The following is a 21878-nucleotide window of genomic DNA, read 5'->3' as shown; positions in this document are numbered from 1 at the left end:
TCGACATCACCAGATGGTCAACACCGAAATCAGATTGATTATATTCTTTGCAGCCAAAGATGGAGAAGCTCTATACAGTCAACAAAAACAAGACCTGGAGCTGACTGTGGCTCATGAACTCCTTATTGCCAAATTCAGACTTAAATTGAAGAAAGTAGGGAAAACCGCTAGACCATTCAGGTATGACCTAAATCAAATCCCTTATGATTATACAGTGGAAGTGAGAAATAGATTTAAGGGTCTAGATCTGATAGATAGAGTGCCTGATGAACTATGGAATGAGGTTCGTGACATTGTACAGGAGACAGGCATCAAGACCATCCCCATGGAAAAGAAATGCAAAAAAGCAAAATGGCTGTCTGGGGAGGCCTTACAAATAGCTGTGAAAAGAAGAGAGGTGAAAAGCAAAGGAGAAAGGGAAAGATATAAGCATCTGAATGCAGAGTTCCAAAGAATAGCAAGAAGAGATAAGAAAGCCTTCTTCAGTGATCAATGCAAAGAAATAGAGGAAAACAACAGAATGGGAAAGACTAGAGATCTCTTCAAGAAAATTAGAGATACCAAAGGAACATTTCATGCAAAGATGGGCTTGATAAAGGACAGAAATGGTATGGACCTAACAGAAGCAGAAGATATTAAGAAGAGGTGGCAAGAATACACAAAAGAACTGTACAAAAAAGATCTTCACGACCCAGATAATCATGATGATGTGATCACTAATCTAGAGCCAGACATCTTGGAATGTGAAGTCAAGTGGGCCTTAGAAAGCATCACTACAAACAAAGCTAGTGGAGGTGATGGAATTCCAGTGGAGCTGTTTCAAATCCTGAAAGATGATGCTGTGAAAGTGTTGCACTCAATATGCCAGCAAGTTTGGAAAACTCAGCAGTGGCCACAGGACTGGAAAAGGTCAGTTTTCATTCCAATCCCAAAGAAAGGCAATGCCAAAGAATGCTCAAACTACTGCACAATTGCACTCATCTCACATGCTAGTAAAGTAATGCTCAAACCAAGCCAGGCTTCAGCAATACGTGAACCGTGAACTTCCTGATGTTCAAGCTGGTTTTAGAAAAGGCAGAGGAACCAGAGATCAAATTGCCAACATCCACTTTATCATGGAAAAAGCAAGAGAGTTCCAGAAAAACATCTACTTCTGCTTTATTGACTACGCCAAAGCCTTTGACTGTGTGGATCACAATAAACTGTGGAAAATTCTGAAAGAGATGGGAATACCAGACCACCTAAACTGCCTCTTGAGAAATCTGTATGCAGGTCATAAGCAACAGTTCAAACTGGACATGGAAAAACAGACTGGTTCCAAATAGAAAAAGGAGTACATCAAGGCTGTATATTGTCACCCTGCTTATTTAACTTATATGCAGAGTACATCATGAGAAACACTGGACTGGAAGAAACACAAGCTGGAATCAAGATTGCCAGAAGAAATATCAATAACCTCAGATATGCAGATGACACCACCCTTATGGCAGAAAGTGAAGAGGAGCTAAAAAGCGTCTTGATGAAAGTGAAAGAGGAGAGTGAAAAAGTTGGCTGAAAGTTCAACATTCAGAAAACGAACATCATAGCATCTGGTCCCATCACTTCATGGGAAATAGATGGGGAAACAGAAACAGTGTCAGACTTTATTTTGGAGGGCTTCAAAATCACTGCAGATGGTGATTGCAGCCATGAAATTAAAAGACGCTTACTCCATGGGAGAAAAGTTATGACCAACCTAGACAGTATATTCAAAAGCAGAGACATTACTAAGGTCTGTCTAGTCAAGGCTATTGTTTTTCCAGTAGTCATGTATGGATGTGAGAGTTGGACTGTGAAGAAGGCTGAGCACCAAAGAATTGATGCTTTTGAACTGTGATGTTGGATAAGACTCTTGAGAATCCCTTGGACTGCAAGGAGATCCAACCAGTCCATTCTGAAGGAGATCAACCCTGGGATTTCTTTGGAAGGAATGATGCTAAAGCTGAAGCTCCAGTACTTTGGCCACCCCATGCGAAGAGTTGACTCATTGGAAAAGACTCTGATGCTGGGATGGATTGGGGGCAGGAGGAGAAGGGGACGACCCAGGATGAGATGGCTGGATGGCATCACTGACTTGATGGACATGAGTCTGAGTGAACTCTGGGAGATGGTGATGGACAGGGAGGCCTGGCGTGCTGTGATTCATGGGGTCACAAAGAGTCAGACACGACTGAGCGACTGAACTGAACTGAACTGAACTGAGTGACTTCTCCAACATCGCACGTTCAGAAGTGGTGAGGCCAGTGCGCGGGGTCAGGATTTCTGACAAGGAAACTCACAGCCCCCTACTCAGGCTACAGGGCCTGCCCTCTTTTGCCCTGTTTCCTTCAACAGGTGGTCCCAGACACTTGGACCACTTTTCTAGAGCAACAGGGAGCCTGATTACGAACATGACAAGTGGACTCACCAGCCCCTCTGTGATGTGGCTTCCCCCTGGGATCAAATGCTCTCATTTGCAAAAATAATTGGCTCAAGTTAGGAGCAGAGTCAGCGCACATCTAGAATACAAAAGAAACTACAGCAGATCAATAAGAAAAAGGCAGACAACCCAATAGAAAAATGAGGAAAAGATTTAAACAGAAAACAAAAAATTTAGACAGACACTTCACAGGAGGCCATCCAAGTGGAAAGGTGCTCCACACCATTAATCATCGGGGAAATGCAAATTCAGTGAGATAGCACTTCATGCCCAGGGAAGGGATAAAATTTAAAAGACTGACAATATCAAATGTTGGTGAGGAGGTTCATCTATTTCTAGTCCCTCAGTTGTGTGTATTTCTATTGGTAAACTACTTTCCTAAACTATTTGGCAAAATCTACAAAATGTATACATCATGACTCAGAGGTTGCACCCCTCAGGGTAGATTAAAATATGAGTACTTACATGCACCAAATTTTAAAGAGTAGAGTGTTCATGGCAATGCTACTCACAATAGCCTCCACTAGAGGCAACTCTAATCATCAGCAGTAGGATGGATAAATCAACAGTGCTATGTTCGTATAATGGAGTGCTAAGCATCCACAAAATTAATACAGAAAATTCCCTGGTGGTCCAGTGGTTAGGACCCTACACTCTCACTGCTGAGGGCCCCAGTTTGATCCCTGGTCCAGGAACTAAGATCCCACAAGCTGTGAGGCATGGGTGGCCAAAAAAAAAAAAAGTAATAATATGAAGGAATCTCACGGATAATGTTGAGCAAAGGAAACCAGATACAGATGAAAAGATCTTATATGATTCCACTCATACAAAGTTCAAAAATGGGAGTGTTATGCCCAAGTCGCAAAATCTCCCAATGACCACCAGGGAGCCGATATCCAGTGCAAAAGCAAGAGAGTTTTTATTACCAAGCTCGAGCTGGAGCTCCCACGGTTACCAACGCAGCGGCTAAGGAGAGGAGCCCTGAGTTTTGTGTTACACTGCTTACATAGGGAATATTCAGGTGAAAGGGTAACAAAGGGGGTGTTTAGGCTGAAGGACTACTGATTGGTTACCCTCTTCTATAGGGTTGTGTGTGGATTTCTGATTGTTTTTTTTTTTTTTACTTCCACGGTAAATCATTACTTCCAAGGTAAATCACAATGGTAACTGATTACTTCCAAGGTAAATCACAATGGTAACTGATTACTTCCAAGGTAAGTCACAAGTTCTTGAACTTAAAGTCAGGAGGTTTAACCTAAGGGCTGATTGGCTCGCGCACAGTGGGGCAAGTTTAGGCAATATCCAAAGTCAAAGTCTGTTTGCCCGGTACCTTTGCAAAATGGAGCTCTTTTACAAGATGGAGTAGCTTAGGCTCCTCAGGAGAAGCTAATCTAAGGTGTTAGAAGTCACAAGATAATTACTCTTGGTAGGGGGGAAAAATGAAAGTCGCTCAGGCGTGTCTGACTCTTTGCAATGCTATGGACTGCAGCCCGCCAGGCTCCTCTGTCCATGGAATTCTCCAGGCCAGAATATTAGAGTGGGTAGCTGTTCATTTCTCCAGGAGATCTTCCCAACTCAGGCATCGAACCCAGGTCTCCCACATTGCAGGGGGATTCTTTACTAGCTGAGTCACCAGGGAGGCCCAAGAAAACCTGAAGGGGTCCCCTAGGGGGAAGTAACTAGAAATAGAAGCAGGGGCGGGGTCTTCAGGCCTCCGGTATCCTCCCATTCCGTCAGCTGGGTGCTGATGACATCACGTGCCCCTTGTGAAAAACTGTCAAACTGTACGCTTATGATTGGCGGTCTTTTCTGAATACATGCTTCAGGAAAAAGTTGTTTTTTGTTTTTTTTTTAAAGTGTGGCAACGGTGACTGGAGAACAGAATCCACTCTTCTTTTCTCGACAAGGTTGGCAGCCTGACAGAAAGGAAACTGTGTCAGCCGTGGTGCGCCTGGACGTCGCTGAGGCGCGTGACAGGGCATCTTCTGATGTCCTTGGGTGACCACGTCGTTGGGTGGATTGAACCGCTGTCCCCAAAGGATGCTAATTAAGGAATCTGTGTCCACCTGGAGGGAAACTTCTAGTGCCTCCAGGCTCTGTCCTTGTCCTCGGGGCCCAGCGCTGCTATCAGGGACTGCGATGAAGACATAACAGGCAGGCTTATCACAGTCACAGATGACACGGAGCCGGGAGGGAGACGGGGGATGGGGCATGACAGAAGCAAGATCCAGAATGATTTTGGCAGCATGGCCGAGTGGAAGAAACATAGTAAGATAGAGTGAGTCAAGCATCTGTGGGCAGGGGGACCAAAAGCTAACTTCATGGGTACAGGGTGAGGTGGGAGTCGTAACTTTACAGCCGCAGCTCTGTAAGTGGAAGGGTTGGACTCCCTGAGGTCAGGGACCCTCCTGCTTTCTCTCCAGATCCCCAGGCCCTACCTTGGGGCCTGGTTCAGACAAAGTGCTCAGAAAAGAGCCACCAAATGAATCCCTGAATGAAGGCTGGGGCGGGGCCTGGTTGTGACACGCTGGTGCCCAGGCCACCGGAGGGAATGAACAGTACGCCACTCGGTTCTGGATCCTTTTAAATGGAGGTGGGCAAACTGCTATCAAGTCAGACAGGAACCAGAGACCTTTCTGTGAGGAACCATAGAGAGCACTGGCCATGCTGAACTCGCAAAAGAGAAACCTGGGGATGCAACGATGGGGGTCAGGAGTGAGGATGATCAGGGTCCTCAAACCCCTACAGGGATGCCCAGCCCCCTAGGGACTCACAGCTCACAGGTGAATTCTCCGTGGAGCTGATACAGTTTCTGCTTCAGAGCCCTTCACTTAAATAAGCCCTTTCAGGACTTCCCCTGATGGTCCAGTGGTTAAGAATTCAATCCCTGGTCCAGCAAGGTCCCACACATGGTGGGACAACTAAGCCGGTGAGCCACAATTCCTGAAGCTCTAGCACCTGAGTCTGAGGCTGAGTCATTTCAAGAGAAACGACTGCAGTGAGGAGCCTGCACACAGAGAGTAGCCCTCGCTCACTGCAGCTAAAGAAAGCCTGCACACAGCAGTAAAGACCCAGCACAGCCAAAAGTAAATAAATAAAATTAAAAACAGGCCCTTCCAAGATCCTCCAAGGGGAGGATCACAAGTGTTCATATGGTTGCACGGCTTTGTAAAACTGCAAACATAGAGATTTTAGCTCCCATCGGTTAAGAGCCTTGTCTCTTTCCTCTGAGACTTCACTCTTTATCACAGTTTCCCTTGTGTTGACTGGTACTGTGGGCATTTGTGAGACCCAGCGCCATGGAAGCTAAGTGAGGCACCCACTGTGATCGGGCTTAGTGTATAAGTTTCTTTGATTCACAGTCATTCCCATGTGAGTTGCTTTATTGGTAGCTGTTCTGGGGCAAGGATGAATAGTCCTGCCACCCACTGTGTTGACTCATTTGGGAACAACAAAGGGGCCGGGTCCATCTGAGTGTGTCCTGGATGTCTGGCCCTGGAAGTATTAGGAGAGTGGAAAAGAAATCAAGTGAGAAAGATATGGAGCCAGAAACAAACCAAAACAAAACCCTGCAGGGTGGTCCTTTGAAGCTGACAGTGGCTTCCCTGGCCCTAGGACCTCCAACAGGGACCACAGGGCAGAGGGCAGGCTTCATACATGTATGTACAGACTTTGTAATGGAGCTCCAAAAAGAGGAGGACATTCTTTTCTGTGTTTGCATCTTCTGTGTACCCAGCGTTAGCTTGCATGACTTTTGTCTTAAGTGTAGGTGGAACCAACACTGTCCCTAGAAGCTGTTTAAGCACAGGCTGGAAACCATCTACAGAGACGCTGTAGGAGGGAGTTCAGGAATCAGATGGGAGTCTTGCCCTCTCTGATTTCCAGACTCCCAAGTATGAGCCAATTTATTCTGGAGGCCAGTCCCTGGCCGGTACTATTCAAGGCCCGTCATTAATTCTCGAGTGACTCTTGACCTCACAGAGCATCTCAAATTTTGATAGCTTTATTTTTAATGTTTTTTAAATGGTGATAAAATACACATAATATAAAATTTACCATCTGAGCTACTTTTAAGTGTACAGTTCAGTAATGGTAACTATATTCACATTATTGTAAAACTGATCTCCAGAACTTCTTCATCTTTCCAAACTGAAACTCTTTTCTCCATTCATCAACATCTTTCCTGTCCCCTCCCCCCAACACCTGGTACCCACCATCCTATTTTCCATTGCTTTGAGTTAAATTAGTCTTCTTGCTCAGTTGCTCAGCCGTGTCCAACTCTTTATGACCCCATGGACTGCAGCACACTAGGCTTCCCTGTCCTCCACTATCTCTCACAGTTTGTTCAAACTCATTTCCATTGACTCGGTGATGCCATCCAACCATCTCATCTTCTGTTGCCCCCTTCTCCTCCTACCTTCAATCTTTTCCAGCATCAGGGTCTTTTCCAATGAGTCAACTCTTCGCATCAGGTGGCCAAAGCATTGGAGCTTCAGCATCAGCATCAGTCCTTCCAATGAATATTCAGGACTGATCTCCTTTAGAATGGACTGGTTGGATCTCCTTGCTGTCCAAGGGACTTTCAAGAGTCTTCTCCAACACTACAGTTCAAAAGTACCATGAATTCTTTGGCACTCAGCCTTCTTTGTGGTCCAACTCACATCCGTTCATGACTACTGGAAAAACCATAGTTTTGACTATACAGACCTTTGTCAGCAAAGTAATGTCTCTGCTTTTTAATATGCTGTCTAGGTTTGTCATAGCTTTTCTTCCAAGGAGCAAGCATCTTTTCATTTCATGGCTGCAGTCACCATCTGCAGTGATTTTGGAGCCCAGAAAAATAAAGTTTTTGTCACTGTTTCCATTGTTTCCCTGTCTATTTGTCATGAAGTGATGGGACCGGATGCCATGATCTTAGTTCTATGAATGCTTTTTTAATGAGTTTTAAGTCAGCTTTTTCACTCTCTTCTTTTACCTTCATCAAGAGGCTCTTTAGTTCCTCTTTGCTTTCTGCCATAAGGGTGGTGTTATCTGCATATCTGAGGTTATTGATATTTCTCCCAGCAATCTTGATTCCTGCTTGTGCTTCATCCAGCCTGACATTTCGCCAGATGTACTCTGCATATACATTAAATAAGTAGGGCAACAGTATATAGCCTTGACCTCATATAAGTGAAATCATATAGTATTTATCTTTTTGTGACTGTTTAGGACTTTTACTTTTGTATTTTTTTAAATGAAGCATAATTTACATCCAACAAAATGCATAAATCTCAAGTATAAAGATCAGTGCCTTTTATCTTAGATACATGTGGGTATCACCACCACCCAAATGAAAAACACGGCCTTTCCAGTAACACAGAAGGCCCCTGTGCATCCCATCTAATATCTAACCCCACCCCAAGGCAACCGCTGTTCTGACTTCTGCCAAAATCGTTTATAGCAGAATACACACTGAGCTTGGAATTGAAAGGGCAAGTTCTCATCCCCTTATTAATGGTATCACTTTAAGGCAAGTTATTCCGAGCCACAGTTTCCTCAGCTATAAAACAGAGATGCTAATACCTACAACACAGGATGCTGTAGGGAAGGATCAAATAAAATAGGTTATGAGAGAGAGCCCAGAAGAGACTCAGTACATGTTGGCTGCATATGGACGCCCTCCCCTTATAGTGGTGCCATGGGGGCGGTGAGGGAAGAGATGGAATGAGGGGAGGGGTCCTAGGCTACAGAGGTCTGTGAGGAGTTTGTGGCAAGTGTCACCACTGTCAGGAAATTCTAGTCAAACGAGCTGAGCTCTCAGGCACAGATCTGGGGGCACAAACCCACAAGCAGGCCCATGTGCATCCTGCTGGTCTGGACACATTGGACTCTAAGTCTCTCAACCACTGAGATGGTGACTGTATTGCTCATTGTATATCTTCAGTTCAGTGTTCTCCAAAGTTAAGTAGGCATCAGGATCGTCAGGAGGGCTGTTGACAACACAGCTTACTGGGCCCCATCCCCAGAGTTTCTATTTTGGGGTCTCTGGAACCAGACTTGACAAGTTTTATTTCCCAGATGATGCCGAGACACCAGCTGGTCCGGAGACCACACGTCAAGCCCCTCTGGTTTGGTAGAACCTGCTGCACCCGGGCAGGCGCACCATCCCTCAGCTACTATCAGCTTTGGCCGCTACTGCATCCCAGGGGTCCCTCCGCTGGAGGCTCGTCCTAGGCTGATGGGAAACACCTTGTTCTGGAGGTTACCCAACTCCCTGGCTAACCACCAATGACTGAGAAGGGGCTGAAAAGGGCTGGCCCTCCTCTCAAAGCCAGAGGTAACTCTGCAGTGCCATTTATACTCCAGAGCTCCTTGCCAGTCAGACCAAGGTGAGACGTAAGCTGAGACCATGTCTTTAAATCCTGTTACAGACCAAATAGCTGTGTCCCCCCCTTCAAACTCATATGTTGAAGACCCAATCCCCAGTGTGACAGTATTTGAAGGTGGGCCTTTGGGAGGTAATTAGGTATAGATTAGGTCATGAAAGTGGGACCGTCATAATGGGGTTGGTGCCCTTATAAGAAACCCTTCTCTCTTTCCATGAGCATGTGCCAAGGAAAGGCTGTGAGAGCATGCAGTGAGAGGCGGATGTCTGCAAGCCATGAGGATGGCCCTCATCAAAACTAAATCGAGGGACTTCCCTGGCAGTCCAGTGGCTAACACTTTGCCTTCCAATGCAGGGGGGGAGGGTTTGATCCCTGGTCTGGGAGCTAAGACCCCACATGCCTTGCGGGCAAAAAAACAAAACATAAAACAAAAGCAATATTGCAACAAACTCCATCAAGACTTTTAAAGTGGTTCACATCAAAAACAAACAAACAAAACTGAGTCGGTTGGCACTTTGATCTTGGATTCCCAGCTTGCACAAGCATGAGAGATAAATGCCTTGTTTTTAAGCCACCCCATCTTACTGTTATAGCAGCTTGAGCAGACTGACAGCTCCCTTCTCTACACAGGGTTCCTGATAAGCACCTTCGGAAGAACCACATGTCTCTGAATCCCTGTCTCAGGCTTTGCTTTGAGAGAGTCTGTCTGACCCAAGACACACAGCAGGAGCTTAATAATGTTTGTTGAATGAGTGAACAAGTATGAGGCACATTGGGCTTGAGAAGATGACCCCCTGCCTTCCTCTAGGCCCCCTCTCAGACCCGGACCCCAGGTCCATGTGGCCGAGGCTGGAGTTGCTGCTGTCTCCATTCACCGTGTTGTGTCCGGGAGATGCTGCCAAGGGCAGCCTTGGGCCTCTGGATGGGTTGATTGATTAATTACTGCCAGCCCTGGGAAGAGAACACAGCCAGCCGCCAGCTCGGAGCTGCTGGCAGGGCTCCAAGCACCCCTCCTGGCTCCTCCTGGCAGGTGAAGTCTTCATTTCCACCAGTTGGCATGGACAGGCTGGGGCAGGGGCAGGGGCAGGCCTGAACTGGGGTGCAGGTGCATACTCTGGAGTGAGAGGACACAGGGGCCTTTGTTAAAGCCTGGGGATCAGCATTTATTAGCACCACCACCGCTGGAGGATCTCTTGAGGAGAATTAATCCCATTGTCTAGTTAGAGAAACTGAGGCCTAGAGAGACACAGGTTTGATGGGGGCAGGTGGCACCCCAGGCCCTCTGTCTCCTAATGTGGCTTTTGGCCTGCTTTGGAGTGTGGATGATAAGGGGGAAGGGGCAGATTTCTAGTAAATTCTCTCCCTTTCTCCCCTCCTACTCTAAATCTTCCCCATCAGCAGGTGCTGTCCCAGCCTAAGACAGACCAGGAAAAAGAGAGAAGCAAATCCTAGGACATGCCCATGTCTACTCCAGGGAGGGGCTTCCCTGATAACTCAGTTGGTAAAGAATATGCCTGCAATGCAGGAGACCCCGGTTTGATTCCTGGGTCAGGAAGACCCCAGGGAGAAGGGATAGGTTACCCACTCCAGCATTCTTGGGCTTACCTTGTGGCTCAGCTGGTAAAGAATCCGCCTGCAATCTGGGAGACCTAGGTTCGATCCCTGGGTTGGGAAGATCCCTTGGGGAAGGGAGAGGCTCCCTACTCCAGTATTCTGGCCTGGAAAACTCCATGGACTGTATAGTCCATGAGGTCGCAAAGAGTCGGACACGACTGAGCGACTTTCACGGGGAGGGGCGAGGAATGATAAGGTACTGTACCTCCAGCTCTGAGTTTCTCTGTGGCTTGCCACTGCCCCGCTCAGCCCCCCACCTCCTCTTGCCATCCTATCCAGACTTACCCAGAGGCCTGGACTGAGCCCATAGCTGCTGGGTTGTTAGGAATGGCAGCTGCTTCGGTGGTTGATCATTGTACCCCACACACGGAGAAGTGGGTTTGGGGGCCCTGAGAGGGGAGGGCTCCCACCGCCTCTGGGTGGGAGGTTTCCAGGGAGGGCTCTGAGGTCCCTTTGTTAACCCTGCACACAGCTCTGCTGTGCTTACAAGCCTGGCATTGGATTTTACAAGGCCGCCCATGGCGGGGAGATGAAATTCACCTCCCTGTGCTTTGGTTTTCTCATCTCTAAAATGGGAACAGAAATAATTCCTACTTCAGGGTGGTTGGGAAGCACTAACGTGTTAATATGCGCAAATGGGTCAGAAGAGCGGCTGGCAGGGAGGGGGCACAAGCGTGGCTGTCTCCCAGTTTCATCAAATCTGAGCTGCCATGGTTTGGATACACCGTGACTTTATGTACTGCTGAGAAAACTAAAACGCTGCGGACAATAACTGTAGCTTTCACTGCTTGTAAGACGCATTCTGGTCTCAGAAACGTTAAAACTGCGAGCAAAGTGTGCTTCTTAGAAAGATGAAATACGGCATTATTTTCATTCTTACTGCTCTCTAACGGAAGCACTTAGCCCCCCACCAGCGGCACGGCGGGTGCGGAATAAACATTTGCCGAGTGAATGAATGAGTGACAGGTCAGACCCCAGCACCAGCGTCGGGAGGCACGTGGAGCCCGGGGCCGCGAGGGCATCCCCTCCCCCACCGTCTCCCCGCAAGGTTCCCAACTCCCCCCGGGTAGGGCAGGCCTGGCCCAAGGCGTCTTCTGTCCCCGCCTCTGCCCCTCGGTCCAAATCCAAACTAACAAACCCCTCCAAACGCCTTGCGTGGCTCCCAACAGGTAAACTGGGTAGACTGGGATGGGCGCTCCTTCGCCACACCCCTCCAAAACACACACACACACACCCATACATGGGACCATTTACATGCTCTGGTGCCCTGGCCCAAATAAATCACAACCCTCTGTGGGACCCTCAAGAATGACGGGTCACAGCAAAGTGCAGCTGGAGGAGTTCCTGGCTCCTGGATTAAATGCTTTGGGGGGGCCGGGTGGAAGGGATGGAGGGCAGGGTACACTGCGTGTGCGCCTGTCTCTCCTTCTCTCCAACCTTCTAGAAGGAGAGTCAAATCCCAGCTGACACTAGCAGCCTGACCTCGGGCATGTTTTCTCGGGAACCTCAGTTTTCCCCATCTGTAAAATGGGGGATGACAGTTCCCTCCTCCGTGTGGTAAGAGGGTAAAATAGGCAGAGTCTGGCAGGCAGAGAGTCCCCTTCCCCTTCCCCTTCCCCTCGGATCACTCCTCCCCCACCCGCATCTTTCTCTCTCCCTCCACCCCATTCCAGCCCTGCCCTGTAACCTACTTAACACCAAGACTGATTAATTTTCCTTCCACGGCTAAAATGCAGTTGAATCCTGCCTGTGCCAGGGAGGGAGATGGGGCCCCAGGCCAGGTGGAAGCCTGGGGCTGAGGGAGGCTGAGCCAGTGAGGGGCCGTCCTCACACAGGGAATCTGCTCTCTGGCCATTCCCACAAAGATTTAATTTGTATCTTAATGGCCCTCAGCCTCCTCCATAAAAGCCCTAAAGTGCCTTTTTATTATAAAAAAAAAAAAAGAAAGAAAGAAATTTGCTGATTGTGTCTGCTGCTTCCTAGGGGATGGCAGAGGGCAGGGCAGGGGGAAGAAAAGGATGAGGTGGAGGGGTCTGAGGGATGTCTGATTTTGCTTTCCGGCTCCCCTTGCCTGGACCAGAGCCAGGGCACACCAGCTCAGCTGGGTAGTGAGGAGGTGGCTGCTCCTGGTTGATCTGGAGAGCACAGTTATGGCGGGAAATACTGGACACGCTTTCCCTGGGTCCCAGTCTCCTGGGAGCACAGAGCATTGCGGGATGCACACATTACACTCAGCGCAACCAACGACCTCCACTGAGCAGAACTCCGCGCTGTATGAAGATCTGGAGCTGGGGCCCCTGGGGCTCGAGGGAGGAGGAGAAGGAGGAGAGGGTGATATTTCACCAGCTCCGTGGCTCTCCCTGGGGGATGGTAATCAGGTCCACCTCCCTCCCTCCTTTTCCCACCCGTCTCCAGGGAGCACCTGCTCAGCATCTCCTTCAAAGCCCCCCAGTCATCAGCTAAGACCCTGGCCTCTACCACTTTTGCATCTCTAGCTCCTCCCAGACGCCTCCTTAAAGCTTTTCTGTCTCTCCTGTAGCTGAAAGATCCCGATACCCTCCATTATCGGAGGCAGAGGGGTATGGGAATTGCTAAGAAACCCAGAGTGTGGTATTCACGTCTTCCAGCTGGGAGACACCAATCTTTTTAAACTGGGGCCACATGGTGTGTGGGGTCTTAGTTCTCTGACCAGGGATCAAACCCACCCATACCCCTAGCATTGGAAGTTCGGATTCTTAAACAATGGACTGCCAACCAGGGAGATCCCTGGGAAGCACCAGTCCTAAAAACAGGACCCCTAAGCCTTTGGCTCTTAGTATTGTCAGGCGAGTGTATGCTCCTCGGTTCTGTCTCATCACAACAAAGATTTGGAGCGACAGACATTAAAGCCCTCAGCGCGTCACAGCTCTCGGGTCTTGGACAAACCATGTTATAGCTCTTAGATAAATCAGTGTTACAGCTCTATTTTATTTAGAAGATAGCAGGAGAATCCATCCTCGAAGCGTGAGGGCATGCCAACCCAAAGAAGCAAAGAGAAGAATGCCCCACCGTGCGGGGGCGGGGGGGGGCCAATTGGGGGGAGAGAGAGAGCCCTTTGGCTCCTCTTTTTATATGTTTTTCCCTTCCCCTAGGCCTGCTCTATGCAAATTGGGCTAGCCAGGAGTGCTGTTTGTTCTACCTGAGGTTCTCACTCCAGTCCTGGATCTTCCTTTGACCTTCCTTTGTTCTATTTTCGAGGGCTTTTCCCTTCCTTGTCTTTTAGCCACCACCATTTCAGACTCCTGTTTCCTATTCTAACTACCTAACAGTATCAAGATTTCTCTTTCCAACACAGTGTTCTAGGCCAATAGGGTCCCGGCAGTTGGTTCCAATGAGGGGGAACATATGTATCTGTGCAATACAATTCAATATTGATCAAGATAACTTGTAAAGCTCCAGATAAAAAGAAAAAAGCAAAGCTCCCAGCTTTCCTTCTGTTGAGATTTTTTTTTGTATCTGTTTTTAAATTGAAGCATGGTTGATTTACAATGTTATATTAGTTTCAGGTGCACAGCATAGTGATTCAGTATTTTTACAGATTACAGTCTATTAAAAGTTATTGCAAGATAATTGCTATGAATCCCTGTGCTACGCAATACATCCTTGTTGCTTATCCATTTTATACACAGTAGTTTGTACTTCTCAATCCTTTACCCCTAATTTGCTGCTCCCCCTTATTTTTTCCCCTTGGGTAACCACTGGTTTGTTTTCCAGATCTGTGACTCCGCTTCTGTTTTTCATATACACTCATTTGTATTGTTTTTTAGATTCCACAAGTGATATCTTATAGCATTTGTCTTTCTCTGACTTATTTCACTAAGGATAATATTCTCTAGGTCTATCCATGTTGCTGCAAATGGTAGAATTTCATTCTTTTTTTTCTGGCTGTTGAGGTTTTTTTATGTCTTATGTCACCATGCCAACTTCATTCCACTGGGCACAGATGAATGTGTATATTAGCCAAACTGAAAAACTGAGGCAGAGGGATAAACACCAGGCAGGGGTCAGTGGATTATTCAACAAAGGATTCAGAAATTCAACCAACCCAAGGTGAGCCAGCCTTAAGTCCTTCCTCTCTTGCCTCAATTATTTTTGGACCGGGGATTGAACCTGTGCCCCCTGCAGTGGGCAGCTCCGGGTCTTAATCACTGGACTACCTGTGGGAAGTCCCTCCTGCTGCAATTTCCCAGCTGATTTTTTTCTAGTTTTTCTGTCCAGTTTTTTTTTTTTTTTTTGGACTGTGTTAGTTACAACATGCAGGATTTTTGTTGTGTCATGCGGGATCTTTCCTTGTGGTGCACAGACTCTAGTTGCAGGGGGCAGGCTCAGTTGCTCCAAGCCATGTGGAGTCTTAGTTCCCAGACCAGGGATCAAACCTGTGTCCCCTGCACTAGAAGGCAGATTCTTGACCATTAGACCACCAGGGAAGTCCCTCTGTCCTGTTTTTTAAGTAGAGATTTTAAGTGATTTTTCAAGTGGAGAAACTTAAGCAGAGATTGTCTCATCAAATACCACCCCATTCACCATGGTCCTCTGGAGTTCTGATCTCTCTGGAGGTTACCTAAACCAGTGATAACAGATGTGAATGCCTACACGAAGAAGCCAGATGGGAAATATAAACGTACAAATCAAACTAAGTGTAGCACTGCAGAGAGAGGTGAGGTCTGTGGCAAACTGGAGTGCATGAATTTCCATATAGCTATCAAACTCTAAAATAATTAAAGAATATGAATCTTCTGATCGTGTTAATTATATAAACCTTTAGATTAAACAAAGTACTTGAAGGTACACATTTTTCTCTGTTTCTTCCTAAAACACCACCAAATGACAGTTAAAGATATTTTTAAAGGCAAAACCCACAGAAAGAAAAAGGATGAAGAAAAACTGATAGCAGATGAGAGATGTCATTAAAATTTTGGAAGTTGGAAGCCTGGTGGATGGGTGGTGATAGACTTTTACTGTAAAAGCAGAATTTTAAGCCCCTAAATTGGAAGGGGTGGCAGCCCACGCCAGTGCTCTTGCCCGGAGAATCCCATGGATGGAGGAGCCTGGTAGGCTGTAGTCCATGGGGTCGGACACGACTCACCGACTTCACTTTCACTTTTCACTTTCATGCATTGGAGAAAGAAATGGCAACCCACCCCAGTGTTCTTGCCTGGGGAATCCCAGGGACAGCACAGCCTGGTGGGCTGCCGTCTATGGGGTCGCACAGAGTTGGACATGACTGAAGCGACTTAGCAGCAGCAGCATGCCAACAAGAAGCTAGATGATTCTCAAGGTATATGCCCAGTAGTGGGATTGCTGGGTCATATGGTAGTTCTATTTTTAGTTTTTTAAGGAACCTCCATATTGTTCTCCATGGTGGCTATATCAGTTTAGATTCCCACCCACAGTGCAAAAGGATTCCCTTTTCTCCACACCCTTTCCAAATTTTATTGTTTGTAGACTTTTTTATGATGGCCTTTCTGACCAGTGAGAGGAGATATCTTATTGTAGTTTTGATCTGCATTTCTCTAATAATTAGTGATGTTGAGCATCTTTTTATGTGCCTCTTAGCCATCTCTGAGGGCTTCCCTCATAGCTCAGTTGGTAAATAATCCGCCTGCAATGCAGGAGATCCCAGTTCGATTCCTGGGTCAGGAAGATCCTTTGGCAAAGGGATAGGCTACCCATTCCAGTATTCTTGGGCTTCCCCTGTGGCTCAGCAGGTAAAGAATCTGCCTGCAATGTGGGAGAACTGGGTTTGATCCCTGAGTTGGGAAGATCCCCTGGAGAAGGGGAAGGCTCCCCACTTCAGTATTCAGGCCTGGAAAATTCCATGGACTGTATAGTCCATGAGGTCACAAAGAGTCGGACACGACTGAGTGACTTTCACAGGGAGGGGTGAGGAATGATAAGGTGCTGTGCTATAGAGTCCATGGGGTCTCTTAAGAGTTGGACACAACTGAGAGACTTTCATTTGTCTGTTTTTTAGGCTTCCCTGGTAAGTCAGACAGTAAAGTGTCTGCCTGCAATGTGGGAGACCTGGGTCAGGAAGATCCCCTGGAGAAGGAAATGGCAACCCACTCCAGTACTCTTGCCTGGAAAATTCCATGGATGGAGGAGCCTGGTAGGCTACAGTCCATGGAATCCCAAAGAGTTGGACATGACTGAGCAACTTCACTGGTTGCAAGAAGGTGAGACTGGTTAGCCATCTGTATGTCTTCTTTGGAGAAATGTCCATCTAGATCTTCTGCCCATTTTTTGATTGGGTTGTAAAATAGATAATTAGCAGAAACTTGTATAGCACAGGGAGCTCAGCTTGGTCTCTCTGTGGTGACCTAGATGGGTGGGATGGGGGGAGCGAGGTCCCAGAGGGAGGGCATATATGTATACATATACCTGACTCACTTCGTTGTACAGCAGAAACTCACACAACAATGTTGTTGTGTAGTTGCTAAGTCGTGTCCACCTCTTTGGGACACCATGGACCGTAGCCTGCTGGGCTCCTCTGTCCATGGGATTTCCCAGGCCAGAATACTGCAGTGGGTTGCCATTTCCTTCTCTAGGGGATCTTCCCAACCCAGGGATTGAACCCATGTCTCCTGCATTGGCAGGCAGATAATTTACCACAGAGCCACCTGGGAAGCCCCTCAAAGCAACTATACCCCAATTTTAAAAAAAAAGAAACTAGATGATTCACATCACAGTACCTAAGCAAGGTTTGAGCATTAAAGATGCCAAATACCACTGAAGGTAGGGGTAAGGAGTGAGGCTGAAAACTAGAAGAGTAGTTTGAAAAGTCTCTAGTAGGAGCAATTAGATCTTCAAGTCTCCTTTCAGACCTTAGTTAATACTGATTTCACTCCAACAGAAGACCAGCCGCATATTCCCAGGAAAGGCTGAAAGACAAGGCCTCTGGTTTCGGGAATAACAGGCCAGCTGCAAGTAAGGTGCTGGCTAAGTTTCCTAGGGCTGCCATAATGAATTCCCAGAAACAATAGAAACAAAACTTGGTGTCTTCAAGCAATAGAAATTTATTCTCATTTTTACCCACAAGGCCACGCGGTGGGTCCTCGCTGGTCTCTTTCAGCCATCTTGGACCCTGTGAAGGCCTGCTGGGAACGGGACTTCTAAAACGACAAACATGTCTGGAAGGCTGTGGTCCAAGGCTATTTTTGCTGGCTATAAATGGGGTCTACAGAACCAAAGGGAACACACTGCTCTCCTGAAAATTGAAGGTGTATATGCTTGAGATGAAACTGAATTCTATTTAGGCAAGAGATGTGCTTATGTGTACAAAGCAAAGAACAACACAGTAACTCCTGGTGGAAAACCTAACAAAACCAGAGTAATCTGGGGAAAGATCACTCGAGCTCATGGAAACAGTGGCATGGTTCGTGCCAAATTCCGAAGCAACCTTCCTGCTAAGGCCATTGGACACAGAATTCGTGTGATGCTGTACCCTTCGAGAATTTAAACTTCTTGAAAATGAATAAAAGTGTGGATTTGTAAAAAAAAAAAAAAAAGAAAGAAATTTATTCTCTCGTGGCTCTGTAGGCCAGAAGTATGAAATCAAGATGTTAGCAGGACTATGTTCCCTCCCAAAGCTCTAGGGGAGAATCCTTCTTGCCTCTTTGAGTTTCTAGAGGCTCCAGGTGTTCCTTGGCTTGTGGCTGCTCACTCCAATCTCTTCCATCTTCACATGGGCTTCTGGGTGTCTCTCCTTTCTATGTCCCTTATAGGACTCTTGTCATTGGATTTAGAGCCCACCTTAATAGTCCGGGATGACCTTATTTGAAGATGCTTAACTTAATTACATCTCTGAAGTCCTTCTTTCCAAACATATTCACATTAACTGTTTCCAGGAATTATGACATGGATGTCTTTTGGGGGAGCCATCAAATAACTCACTACAGGTATTTTGCTGGAAAAGATGATAAATGAAAGTCTATATTCTGAACAGGAGGACTCTTGCTCCCCTATTCAGGTCTCAGGATCCTAGCAGTCAGGTTTATACCTCCAGAGGGAAGATTGGAATTCTAGAGAAATTCACTGACTGGCTGAAGAGAAAAGTCTGTCTATACTGACACTGGGCTTCTATCTATGAAGCCGCTAGGTCCTCACCTGATCATCCTTCCAGGAGGCCCAGTAGTTGATAGCATTCCCATGGAGCTGTCAAATGATTTCCTACTAACCCACTATTAAATATGAACAGACCACAGGGATCAGCACATGTGTACAAAGTCTCTAACCCAAAAGATAGAGACCAAACATAAAAGCAGAGAAATAGAAATCTGAGGAAACAGAAACCGGGAAACAGATGAAAACTTAATTTAAAAAAATATAAAAACAATTTCAGAGAGATAAGAGTATGTTGTATCCATGAAATAAAAATAAAATGCTATAAAAAGAATCATTCAGAAAACAAGTGGTCTTAAAATTTTAAAATAATTTAAAAGAATAACTACTTAAATTTAATATAAAAATTTAAAAATGAAGTTGTGGAAATCTTCTACAAAGTAGAGAAAAAGAGAAAGAATGAGAAAATGGGAGAGAAAATTTAAGAAAATTCACAAATCAGCTTATAAGATCCAATGTATTGGAAAAAGAAAAACAGAGCGTATGGAGTGGGAAAAAGAAACCAAGATATAATGCAAGAAACTTTTCTAGAACTAAAATAACATGCTTGAAATCATCCAGAACAATGAACAGAAAGACCCTTAAAAAACCACCCCATTGTGAAATGTCAAAACATCAGTGCTTAAAAAAGAAATCCTAAAAGCTTTCAGAGAGAAAAAATAGGTCATTTGCAAAGAAAAGGGAATCAGAATGGACTCAGATTTTCAACCCTACCAGTAGAAGCTGGAAGGCAATGGATTGATGCATTCTAAATTCTGAGGGACATGGTTTTCTATAAAGAATTGCATGCCCAGCAAAACTGTCCATCAATGGGAGGGTAGAATAAAGACATTTTTAGACATGCAAGATTTCAACATATGTATATATCTTTATATTCCCTAATAGAAGCCTTGAGTCTTCTGATCCTGCTTTTACTTAAAACATTGATATTTGGCTGATGGTATTAGTTTCCTATTGCTGCTAAATCAAGATGTCACAAAACTTAGTGGCTTAAAACAGCAAATTTATTATTTTATATTTCTGTAGGACAGAGTCTGACGGTAGTCTCACTGAGCTAACACCAAGGTGTCAGCAAGACTTCATTCCTTTCTGGAGGCTCCAGGGGAGGATCTGTTTTCTTGCCTTTTCCAGGTGTTAGAGGCTGCCTGCACTCCATGGCTCATAGCCCCATTCTGTCTTCAAAGCCAGCAGAATCCTCATCACATCTCAGTACATCACAGTACCTCATATCACATCAGTCTGACCCTGCAGCAGTCACTCCGTTTCCCTCCCTGATTCTGGCTCTTCTGCCTCTTTTCCATTTCAAGGACTTGTGTAACTACATTTGTCCCACCTGGACAGTGCAGGATACTCCCCCTATCTTGAGGTCAGCTGATTAACAATCTTAATTCTATTTGCAACCGTGTAATTTCCCTTTGCCATATAACTTGACATATTCACAGGTTCTGAAAATTAGCACACAGACCTCTGTGGGGGCGTGGAGCGGAGGGCAGTGTGGGGCACGTTCTTTTGCATAGCACGATGATGGATTTTGTTTTGCATTAATTCTGATTTTTTAATTTATTGTGTGAAAATATTTGGAGGTTCTCCTTAAATTTTATGCCTGAGCTGAGTGAGGCAACCTAATCCAACACTCTTTTTCCCTTCTTGCTCACCCCTCCCAGCCTCAGGCCCAGCCCGGCCAAACAACCTGGGCCTCAGGCGGCCCAGAATCCAGCCAAGTTCTGCAAGTCCTTTCCCAGCGATGCATTTCTCAGCTCCAGTTTTAAGAGATGGGGGCTCAGGTTGCTGAGTTGAAGAAGGAAAGAGAAGTCCTTTGATTCCTCCTGGGCCCCAGGGAGGAGGTGGGCCCTAAACCACCACACACCTGATCCCCCCCTCGGGGCTGCCTTCCAGCCGGCCAGCAGGCAGGGAGGATTGAGGCTGGGGGGGAGGGGGGTGATGGCAGGGGGAGGAGCAGACAGGAGAGCTGAAAGAGGATCTTGGTGCCACCTGAAGGTCAGGGGCGGCCAGCGGTGTCTATGTCACCGCGGGAGTGGGGACGCTAGAAAGCTGATGCTGCTCATGTCTGGAGAGGCCCTTGGGAGGTGGGGGTCTGATTCTCAGCCTCCTAGCAATGTCACAGAGGGCACTTTTAGAGGATGGATTGGGAGGAGAGAAAAAGACTGAGGAAAGGGGGTCTTTGTCCCAGAGATGGGGGCGGAGAGGGGAGTGGCCAACAGTGGAGGCACGTGTGTGTAAGAGAGTTCTCAGAATTCGGAGTCCAGGGTGCAGAAGGCAAAGGGCAGGTTTAACAAGCACATGCTAACTTCTACAACTATGTGAGTTTGCAGAGCAGTCCTCGTGGGAGACTGTGCGGAGACCTTACCCTTGCATAGATTTTTTTCAAGTCCCTGAGCCCTTCAACATTCTCTCTGGTTTTCACCACAACCCCAGGAGGCAGGCCAGACAATCCCCATTTAGCAGGTGGGGGAGCTCCATGCAGGCAGTCCTAGCTGCCAACGTGGCTCAGACCCCAGATCTCCCAGTTCCCCTCATCACCTCCCTGAGCTCTCTTCCAGGAAGGGAAGGGAGAGTGATGGAGGAAACGGGGAACAAGAAGGGGTCCCTGGGCCAGATGAGGGACAAATGCCATCCCTGTCACCCCCAGCAGCCACACATCTGGCTCCGGGTGTTACTGTTACAGGATGCCGGAACCCCTTCCAGGGCCCAAGAGTGGGCTCTTGTCTAACACCCGAAAATGAGTTGTCCGAGGAGACACATGTCGACAAATCAAGAGACATTACCGGGGCGGGGTCCTGGGCGGAGAGCAGCGGGGTAAGGGAGCCCAGGAGAGCTGCTCTGCCACACGGCTTGCAGCCTAGGGCTTCATGGAGATAGGATTTGCAGGTTGTCTCTGGCCCATCATGAAGACTCAGGGTCCTTCCTGGTGGCACACACATTGCTCAGCCAGGACAGATGCCAGTGAGAAGGATTCCGGGTGGCGGAAGGACATGTGTCATCTCCTTTTGACCTTTCCCAAATTCTTCTGGTTGATGGTGGCTTATTAGTTCCGTGTTCCCTACCACGACCTTCTGTCGTAAAATACATCACGCAAATGGTTACTATGGTTCCTGGCCAGGGTGGGCGGTTTCAGTCAGTGTCCTTCCCCTAACGTTACCGTGTAGGATGATGTGAACCCCAGCTCTCCTCCTGGGGTCAGCACTCGATGCAGCTGGCACAGGAGCCAGGGGGGGTGCGGGGAGACCCCCCATGGGGATGTCAGGGGGTGGGGGTAG

At 47.0% G+C, this 21878-nt stretch overlaps 1 pseudogene; it reads left to right on the top strand.

Annotated features, from left to right (window-relative positions):
- Window positions 1-17590: 17590 nt before the first annotated feature.
- On the top strand, window positions 17591-17987 carry LOC120870174 (annotated as a pseudogene).
- The last annotated feature ends 3891 nt before the right edge of the window (window positions 17988-21878 follow it).

This window comes from Oryx dammah, unplaced genomic scaffold (genome assembly GCF_014754425.2).
Source record: "Oryx dammah isolate SB20612 unplaced genomic scaffold, SCBI_Odam_1.1 HiC_scaffold_11, whole genome shotgun sequence".
Taxonomy (NCBI): domain Eukaryota; kingdom Metazoa; phylum Chordata; class Mammalia; order Artiodactyla; family Bovidae; genus Oryx; species Oryx dammah.
Note: the sequence above shows the minus strand (reverse complement) of the source record. Positions and strands in the feature narration are given on the sequence as shown.